Consider the following 11,556-nt stretch of genomic DNA (forward strand, 5'->3'; position numbering starts at 1 on the left):
TGCAAACACTTCTTTTCATTAAATGGGCTATTGTAAAAGTTTAAATTTATTATGATTTATTTGAAACGTTAAAATAGAGATCACTCGTGATCTAACTCACATTGTCATATCGATATTCCTCGTCGAACATCGTTTTCTACCGTGTACGTTGATATGTGCATATTTAATCATTTATTTCATGCATTATCTTAATATTTTTAGCTAAAATTATGTTATTTTATGATAAATGATACTTAATACGTTTGAATTCTATTTTATAGCAGCAAACACATGCTTAGGATTAAAAGAAAGCAAATACGTAGCTGGAAGCTGGAATATTGGACCAACTCAATCGCAGTCAAATAAATCAAGAAATATGAAACCTACAACATGAGGAATTCATGCCATGCTTTGGTGAGTAGAATATTCACGATCATAGGGAATATGCGTGGAACAAGATCGCCATGCCGTGAGGACTATTTTCCACGGCGTGGGAGGCAGATTTATGGAAACTATAAATTTCAAACATTAGGTCGAATGGAGGGACTTCTAACCGATTTTATGGAGCGTACTGCGAAAAATACCATGGAGAACACTTAGAGAATCAGAATTCGATTGGAGCTAAATTGTTGAAGGGATCTAGAAGAAAACAACATTAAATCTTAAGGTATGCTAGCTTTAATTATGTCTAGTTTTATTAGCATTGATTCTATATGTGTTTCTACGATTATTATGGGCTAAAACCCTTCTACTTTCGTTGGTGATTATGAACCCTTTAAACTATGTGTAGGTTTCAAACTTATGATTAATTATTGTTGGTTTTTCTAGTGTCGAGAAATCAAAACGTTACATGTTTTAGTTCTAGTATTTGATTTCCTTAATATAAGTTTGTGTAGTAGATGATCATTCTATTTGCATGAACTTCATTACCTAGTGGTTCATAATCATTAAATTGCTACAGCTAGGGTTGGACAAATCTTAGAATAGGTAATTAAAATTTGAAAATTTAATTGTGTTAGAGAGCATAATTGATCCATAATTTGTGCTTAGTTGCTTGACTTGATAATAGGAAACTAACTCTTAGATTTATCATTCATATCCAAATTTATATTTATATCAATTTTGTGTTTACTTGTGTTTGATCATAACATAGTAATTCATAAATCGGTAACAACTAGGAATTTGATAATAATAACTAGTTAAATAATAATTTGGTAACCAACAATAGTAGTTTAATAAGAAATCAACCATAGGGAAAACGTGGAATTTGGATCTCACGAAAGTACTCTTTAATATTGAATTCAAATTGTTTTCTTGTTTCTTCTTTCATTAAGTTTACTAACTTGTTAAGTGTTTTAAGTTTCTAGACTTGCAAAACTAGACCCCCCCCCCCCCCCCTCTTTTATTTTCTTAATTTACATTAATAACTATAGTAGGTAATTTTAACTGTTATTTTTATTCCCTGTGTTCAATACCCGACTTACCTGAACTATCCTATCAATCAATTAGGTACACTGCCTATCGCATATTAGTTAGTCTAGATTAATTGGTTTTAAAAGTAGTACTTAAGTTTTTGGCACCATCGTCGGGGAACAACCTAAATTTATTTATTTTTGTCTGCTATTAGTTCTAGATCCTTTGTGTAGAATTATTTCACATAAAGTTATATTTCTTTCATTTTATATTTTTCCTGTTTTTATTTTTCTTTCCCTACATTTACCACATTGTGGCAGTTCTTTCCCACGCTTTGGCCATCGTTGAGACAATTTAGTTTTTTATTATTGTTTTTTCTTTTTACGTGTTTGTTTCCTGTTTATTGTAGTAAGTTTATCACCCGAGCATCTTCATTTAATACACTACCTGGTTGGGAAGATCCTGGGTCTATTTTTTGCAAAAGCAACAAAGAAATAAGAAAAGAAAAGATGATCCGAAGGAAAAATTAAAACCAAAAGAAGTATATAGTGAATACATGGACAATTCAGAGTCTGAAAAAGAAAATGAAGTAGAAGATGAGATCGTTGACATAGCAGAGATGACCGTGGATGAGTATAAGAAATGAATGCGTGATAACGGATCGGGTCTTGTGTAGCCCGAAATTCGAACTACCATAAACTACGAGCTAAAAGGGCACATACGTGCAATCTTAAAAGATATCCCATTCCATAGGAAAGATCACGAAGATGCTTACAAGCATATCGATGAAGTGAATGACATTTCAAACTACTTCAATGTTCCCAATGTCCCTCGTGAAACAATGTTGTTGAAATGCTTCCCTTGAATTTTAAAGAAGCGGTGAAGGATTGGCTTAAAGCCCTTCCACCTAGAGCCATCACCACATGGGCCCAACTTCATGAAGAGTTCATCCAACAATTCAGCCTACCATCAAAGATATCAAAACTAAAAATGAACATGGCCAACTTTGAACAACTAGGCAGGGAATCCTTGCATGAAGAATCGGAAAGGCACGAGGGGTTGTTGAGAAATAGTCAACAACATGACCTCAATGTTCAACAAGAAGTATCGATATTGTATGATGGGGTAAACGTGACCACACGACAACTATTTGAATCTTAAGCACCGCTAACTAAGAAGGCCCCGATGACAATTAAGGAGCTAATTGAGGAGTTCTCCAAACACTCAAGGGAGTATCACAACCCCTGAGAAGATAACACAATAGGATACAAAGATGGTAATGGAGCTTTGGAAGATTTGGTTGCGGTGATGGAAAAGTTAGACTCCATGGACCGAAGAATGACAAAATGGATCAATCCATCCATGCAATTCGAGTTGGGGTGAAAATTATTGTGGAACACATTTAACCAAGAACTGTGACCTCGACGAGAATGCAAATATACGGTTCAAGCTTGCTATTCGAGTGGGGACAAATACGATGAATATTGTAGAAAACCCATGAAGGAGTGGGTGCCATACAATAAATACAAGAAGTCGAAAAAAAAAGTTTAGGCAAACCGACCGAGGATTTTATAAAAAAAACAACTACCTCCCGAGTACAAATCTAACTTTGAGTCAATGCTTTCATACTTTGTAGTTGTTCCAGAGAAAAGACATGACGTGATTGATGCTACAATAAGGAACCAACAAGTGTCGATACTAAACATTGAGAATTAGTTGGGTCAATTAACCAAGTTAGTAAACGAGCGGTTACCACTGAAAAATCCCGATCCAAAACCCAAATCTCATGTATGGCAATATACACTGAAAAAGAGGTTAATACTAAGCCATTAGTGATCCATGATGCAGCTACTAGACATCCTGATCCACAACCAGATGAAGCGAAGCACGAAGCAAAAACATATGACTAGTCTCCTAGTGCTCACGATGTAGTGACCATTACGCTACGTCGTGGCCACTGAATAATGAAAAAGCATCATTTTTAAAACTGTATGAACCTCCACTTCCTTATCCCTATCGATCCACGCGAAACCCACTAGAGCCGGAACATTTACCGTGTGACAACAAGGATTGATCATCCAAATCTAAAGAATCTGTACATCCAAATCTAAAGAATCTGTACATTTTCTTCAATCATATTTTGCTTTAAGAAAAACTAGAGTAAATAAGAAAGGTCAATTCAGATGCTTCTTACATCCAAATCTAAAGAATCTGTACATTTACCATGTGACAACAAGGATTGATCATCCAACGTCACCTGAGCGAAATCGTTACAAGGAGGAGTTTACATTAGAGAGGCTCATAACCTTCCTCCCAAAACATGTTCATCAATTAAAGAACATGAGACATGAGTGTAGAAGGGTCATAACCTTCCACGAACATAAAAAACAAAATTGGGTGAGCCTCAAGATGACGATCTTGGCTACACCCGGGGTCTTTGCAGGAGATTAGAACAAATCTCTCAAATACCAGCTTTGGTAAAGCAAAAAAGAGTTCAATAGCAAGTGAACTCTGATCAGGGGTGTAAGCAAACCCTGAGTAAACACCATGTGATGGCCAATATAAACCATACGTGAAGCAAATATCAAAAAACAAAATCGGGTGAGCCTCAAGATGACGATCTTGGCTACACCCAGGGTCTTTAAGCAGTAGATTGGAACAAATATCTCAAAGACCAGCTTCATTGAAGCAAAAAGAGTTCACTAGCACGAGAAATCCCACCAGGGGTGTAAGCAAACCCTACATAAATACCATGTGATGGCTAACACAAACCACACATGAAGCAAATAAAAGAATATGTGCGGTAATAGCAAGAATTCATACCCACAAATACAAAAAAACAAAGAAGAAATAGAGAAAATTGTTCAACAGAGTTAAATCAAAACAAGCCAAACACAAAACCTAGTTACCAATAGAAGTGTTATCATCACCGGAGGAAGTTTCCTTGTTCTGAGACTCCTGACAGAGATTTTGAAGCCCGGTCACATCTAAGGCGCCCAAGAGAAGATGGCCAGCAAACTTTGTCTTCATGAAAGTCATTAGGCTGTCTTCCATCACTTGAGCCCTAGCTGCCACATTCTCCTCCGACTTTGGGTCAACCTCCCCGGTAGACACCTGCTCCCCGACTATCCTCTTACCTTGCTCCACACCTGCGATAACACAAGCTTCTTTCACAAGAACCAATCCTTGGAGGAATTTTGTACTTTCAATCAACTTATCCACAACTCGACTGAGCCTGTCGCTAAGGATCTAAGAAATATCCCTCTCCAGCGCTCTCCTTGCGGTGTTCTTGGTCACAATATCAACCTCCAGCTCTGCCACCCGCTTTCTCAGACTGTTGTTCTCCAGTGACAGGACCCCTACACGACCGTTCAATCCCTCCACCTCTTTCCCCAGTTTTTCCGATTGATCCACCAAGCTCGTCCTCTCAAGTAACACTGTTTCCTGTCTAGCCCCCAAGTCGCTCGTGTCGGCCTCCAACTTCACAACTAGGGCCTTCAATTATTCACATTTAATGCTCCTCCTATCCAAATCGGACTGGAGGTTCTCCATCTCAGAGATACGTTCGGTGGCCGTGACTAAATAAGGCGACACTTGGGCAGGAGCATAACGCAAACCATCAACCATATGCTCGTCGGACAGGACACTTAGGGCCTCAGTCGTCGCAGGAGGAAACGCGTGCTAACACCACTCGAGAACGGTGTCAAGATCGGAAACAAGATCTTGATCAATTAGTCTCCAAGCTGACTTATAAGCATTCGGGTGAGAACCCATCAGCACGGGGGTGGTTGTGGTTTTACCAAAAGAGGTGGAGGCAAGACCTTGAGGAAGTGAATACCCAGTCTTTGTCCCGACTTCGTTGATTGTGGAAACAAGGTTGGTTTTCCCGATGCTTCCTTCTCCTGTATGACAGGGCGGTTCAGTCGCCCCGGTTTGTGCCCCCTCCAGCAGTTTCGGAGACCTTCATCGGGGGTACGGTTGGAATCATTAGAACCCCCCAGTAAGAGACTCAAATTACGCTTCTTAAAAAGAGGGGGCCTAGTGCTGGCTACCTCATTTCGACCTCCGGAAGAGGCCTCCAAGAATGCAAAACTCCTCTTAACCCGTTGAAGACTCCTTGGGGACCCGGATGGTGTAGAATCCTTATGTGAAGCACCAGTGACGACAACGTCCTATAGGTCTAGATCCTCACTAGCGTCGGTAACACTATTAGAAACGACAGTCGTTGTGAGTCCTTGGCTAGACAAAGGAGGTGGAAGAGCTTCCACTAGATCAACATCGCGAACCTGAAGCTCGTCTTCATATAGACCCCGAAGAGCCTTCTCCAAAGAAATAGTCTCCTCCACACGTGGTAAAAACAAGAAATAATGTCGGTTAAGCCAGTGCACCACAACAAACATGACTTGCCAATCTTTTAAAAAAAAGGGGGCGGGGAGAAGAGAAGAGAAAGAGATACCCTCTTTCTCAACAAAGAATTCAGGCATCTTCCTGCGAGCCTTCCAAGCAGCACTCATCCCGCCGGCGGCCAAGAAACAGTCAAGCTAATCATCACCGGTGATGCTGATCTTCTCCAGGGCATCAAACATTTACTTGTCAGCGCCAAACAGTACGAGAGCACGGTCGACGTACACCTTAGTCCTCGGTTAGCTGAGTACCATGAGATCATTGTTCACCAATAGGAATTTCTGTTTCCAGTTCTACTTTGACTTCTTATCATGGATAAGAATAGGGACTCCCCGTCGGCGGGAAAGGGTTCAAGTCCCTGACTGGTGGAAGCATTAAAGAAATGCTTGAAAGCAGGAACGGTCGGCAAATGACCTAGGGCATGACAAAATAGTTCAAAGCCCACTATCTTGTTGATAGCGATAGGGGTCAACTCTCTCACCGAAAACCTGTATTCACGAATGATCAGATTAAACAAATCAGTGGTAGGCAAACGAAGACCTGCCTCGAATAGGGCGATCGGAATGCCAACTTTGCCCTCAAGTGGGTTGTACAGTGATGTGTCGGACAAGGGAATTTACACGCCGTGCTCAGGAACAAACCCGAACCGGAAAGAGAAAGACTCTCATTCCTCAGGGGTAAGATCTATTCCTAAAGTGAAAGCAGTAGCCATGGAGAATGCAAAGGAAATGTTGGAAGGGATTTATCAAGAACAAAAGGGCAAAGAGAAACAAGTAGAAAGCAATGAGGAAATGCCAGGACGAATTGGGGTTTTAATGCCATCAATGAGGCAACGAACCATCCTCATGATGAAACCGCCGAACAACGGCAATTTCGCCCTGCCAACTGCACAAGTTGCCAGTAGTAATCCACCATGTGTCTGTAAGTAGACTAGAACAACTCCGCTACATCATGAACTCATGAGTCTACTGGCCTAAGGTACTTGTTAATGTTACCTAACGACCACGTTAAATGTAATAGAGACATTATTGTAGGGTTCTGAGCATTCTAACACTCCTAAGGTGTTCAAGCAACCCTAGAAACCTTGGATCTATGTTTGACTAAGATACATGCAAAATTTATTTCCAAAGTTCATAATCCTATCTAGCATACATGGGGAACTTTTAATGTAAAAGCAAGCTAGAAAAACATACCTCGTAGTAGTTTGGATTCCTTGAAAACCTTGAAAGCCTAGCACCCCAAGTGTGATGCCTCAAATGTCTCACACAACACCAAATTCACTTGGAATAAACTTTGAGAGAAATGTCACACTACTTGTAATCGGATAGCCCTCTTCTTACTTGCTTAAGTCCGATTTTGGTGAACATAAGGGTCCTTATATAGTGTATTACAATTAAGGTTACACCATGTAAACCCTAATTGTCATGACCTTTCATTTCCATGACCCATGGGTTCTATAAACACCATCGAGCATCCAAGGACCATCCTATGGGTTTTAGCCCAACTTAATAATCCATGGAGCATTAGCCCACTATACAAGTATGAGTGATTTACACAATGAACCCATATATTTAATTAGTCTTCCTTTGATCACTTAATTAATTCTTGATCAATACTAATTAAATTATATTATTAATATATTAGAACTTATAATATATTAATAAACCATAGGTGTTATTTCTCTCATTTTAGTCTATCCAAATGCATGATGCCATGCAACCCAAATAGACCATGCCAAACCGGGTCAAGTACATACCAGAAATAGTTATGGACTTAGAAACCTTATCCAACAGTCTCCCACTTGGATAAGTCTAATAACTATAACTGCAAGTATGACTTCAGGAACCGATCGGCAATCATAGCTCTTGCAAGGTCTCTCGAAAATGAGATGATGATGATACGCCATTTAAGGTAAGTGATCATATAATCCTCTGTTCTAGATATCAACCGGACAAATACATGGAACAATGTCTTACTTATTTTTCAGCGGTTTGTTTCTCGATTTCCAATTAGTTTGACATAGAACTTAATTGAACACGTCAACTTAGTTCTGACCAGGCCCGGTACATGGGTCAACACACAATCATCGAGGGGCCCAGATATCACTTCTAATCCAAGAAGGAACAGATAAACTTCGACTCATATGCTTGTTCTACTACTTGTTGAATCAGAAACAAAAGCACGTTTTATAACATCGAGTTACCAATGTGTTTCGTACGATCAATGCATAACCAACTCATAGGCAACAAGTCATATCTCTAGGTTTGAAGACTTATACGATATTACCATCTCATGATCACTCGAGATAAATTCCATGAATTGTTACCAGTGAGCGTGATTTGAATCCAATACTCAGAACTTATGAGCACTCATGAGTGTTGTAGCCATGTCCAACAGCTTAGACCTCTACAACCAACTCATAACAGTCTTGATTCATACCTACTTCCAACATATGACCGACTGTGGAGAATTTGAATAATATTATATACCGACCATAATTATTCTGGAAGTCAAAACATGCAAAATGAAATGATAGTAAACGATTGACAAAAGATAGCAACACTTTACTCATAAATAAATACACCTTTTATTCATCATCAAATGTCAATTAAACTTTACACATTTCAAAGCTATCTAACTACTAAAACTGATATCATCCTTCAGCCCTATGCGCCTTGCTTGTTGGAGATGCTTAACCCTACCCAGCCCCTTCGTGAGGGGATCTGCTAGGTTCTCATCCGATGATACCCTCTTTGCCACGAAGAATCGTTCTTCTATTCAATGTCTGATGAAATGGTATTTTCTGTCGATGTGTCTGGATCTCCCATGATCCCTTGGTTCTTTCCCTAAGACAACTACACTTTCATTATCACAAAAAATTTCCATAGGCTCCTTTATAGCTGGTACAACTACAAGGTCTCCAATGAAGTTCTTCAGCCATATTGCCTCCTTTGTTGCCTCGCTTGTTGCTATATACTCTGATTCGCAAGTTAAATCAGCCACTTTCTCCTACTTGGAACTTTTCCAAGTAATTGCTCCTCCATTTAAGGTAATGACCCAGCCCGACTGAGAGAGGAAGTTATCCCTATCAGTCTAGAAGCTAGCATCACTATACCCTACAACTATCAAGTCATCACTCCCACTGAGGGTAAGGACCCAGTCCTTAGTCCTCTACATGTACTTGAGGATTTTCTTTACCGCGGTCCAATGAGCCTTGTCAGGGTTCATCTGATATCTGTTGACCATGCTCAGTGTAAAGGCCACATCATGACGAGTACAAGTCATAGCATACATGATCGAGCCTACAATAGAAGCATAAGGTACTCGACTCATTTCTGTTATCTCAACCTCGGTACTCGAGCTTTAAGTCTTACTCAATCTGGTGTTACTCTGGATGGGTAATTCTCCTTTCTTGGAATCCTGAATGTTGAACCTCTTCAGCACCTTATCCAAGTAGGTATTCTTACTAAGTCCAATTAGTCTTTTACTCCGGTCTCTAAAAATTCTTATCCCTAGAATATAGGCAGCTTCTCCTAGGTCTTTCATAGTGAAACACTTCCCAAGCCAGGACTTCACTTCCTACAAGGTTGGGATGTCATTTCCTATGAGTAGTATGCCATCCACATACAGTACCAAAAAGCTAACTATACTCCCACTAGCCTTGACATATACACAAGATTCATCTTCACTCCTCGAAAAGCCGGACTTTCTCATATATCAAAATAATGATTCCATCTGCGAGGTGCTTGTTTCAATCCATAGATGGATTTCTCAGCTTACACACTCTATTAGGGTATTTTGTACAGACAAAACCCTCTGGCTGACTCGTGTAAACATCCTCAAACAACTTCCCATTAAGGGAAGCGGTTTTGACATCCATTTGCCATATTTCATAATCATGAAATGCAGCAATGGCTAACAGGACCCTAGTAGACTTAATCTTTGCTACTGGTGAAAAGGTCTCATCATAATCAACTCCTGGAGTTTAAGAAAAGCCCTTTGCAACCAGTCTCACCTTATACGTGTGTACATTACCATCCATGTCAGTCTTCTTCTTGAAGATCCACTTGCACCCAACTGTCTAACGACCTGGTACATTGTCAACCAAGTTCCAAACTTGATTGTCATACATGGATTGTATCTCGCCGTCCATAGCCTCTTTCCATTTAGCATACTCGAGGCCTGTCATGGCTTACACATAATTGTTAGGTTCATCCATACTTACAAGTGTCTCATCTTCCGCAGTAATATGGAAACCATAGTAATTCTCAGGTGCATTCATAACTCTCATGGAACGCCTCAGAGGTACAGACTCTTCTGTCAGATCAATAGGAGTTTCCTCCTCAGGTTGACTGCTAGGGTTTGAAGTTCCTTAACCACTTGAATCTTGAATTTCTTCAAGGTCAATTTGCCTCCCACTGTTTCCTTGGCTTATGAACTCTCTCTCTCTCTCTCTCTCTCTCTCTCTCTCTCTCTCTCTCTCGAAAGACACCCCTCCTTGCTACGAAGACAAAATTCTTACTGGGTATGTAGAAGAGGTAACCAAAGGATTTACGTGGGTAGCCGATGAAAATACACCTCTCACTTCGAGGTTCAAGCTTATCGTGAGTCTCAAGCCTCATGAAAGCCTTGCAACCCCAAATCTTGATGTGGTCTAGATTAGGAACTTTTCCGGTCCACATCTCATGAGGAGTTTTGGCAACTTTCTTTGTAGGGACTAGATTAAGGATATGGGTGGCAGTCTTTAAGGCATACCCCCAGAATGAGATTGGTAGTGAAGCTCGACTCAGCATGGAATGAATCATATCCAACAAGGTTCGATTATGCCTCTCAACCAAATCATTCAACTGTGGTGTCCTAGGAGGTGTCAATTGTGAGACAATCCCACATTCCCTAAGAAAGTTGAGGAAACTCTGTTCTAAGATACTCACCACCTCAATCGGATCGAAGCATCTTAATGTTCCTGCCAAATTGATTCTCGACTTCTTTTTTAAACTCTTTAAACCTTTCAAAAGTCTCTAACTTATGCTTGATTAAGTACAAATATCCATATCTACTATAATCATCTGTAAAAGTCACATAATAACGATTAGCATCCCTTGTGGCAGTTTTGAAGGGTCCACACACATCTGTGTGCACTAGATCCAACAAACATTCACCCCTTGCACAAGAACCAGTAAAGGGTGACTCCAAGACTCCATCCTTTTGGATTTGGCCTATGCGTTTATTGCTTACATGTCCAAAACGACAATGTCATAATGATGATTTATCCAAGTTATGATTAGAAGAATCAATACACAACACATTATTTCCTAGGTTATCTACAACATACACAGCTTCATACACCCCATCACAAGGTAATGCTTTAAAATAAAGAACATTATTAAAGAAAGCATTTATTCCACCAATTTCATTATCAAAAGAAAAGGTAAACCATTGTTTGTACAAAGCATGAAAGGAAATAATATTTCTTGCCATTTCAGGCGAGTAACAAAATTTATTCAAATCTAATGTAAACCCACTACTTAGCAACAAAGAATAAACTCCAATCTTGGTGACAGGTGCAGCTTTCCTATTCCCCATGATCAAGTTTATCTTTCCATGCTCCACATTCTCACTTCTTATTCCCTGCAAATCAGAACATATGTGAATTCCACATCCTGTATCAAGGACCCAAGAGTTAGAATAGGGTGAGCTACTAGACAATATTGTATAAATACCTACATGGGTGGGTTTCATTTTCCCATCCTTAATATATTG

Source organism: Lactuca sativa, chromosome 3 (assembly GCF_002870075.4).
Source record: "Lactuca sativa cultivar Salinas chromosome 3, Lsat_Salinas_v11, whole genome shotgun sequence".
Classification (NCBI taxonomy): domain Eukaryota; kingdom Viridiplantae; phylum Streptophyta; class Magnoliopsida; order Asterales; family Asteraceae; genus Lactuca; species Lactuca sativa.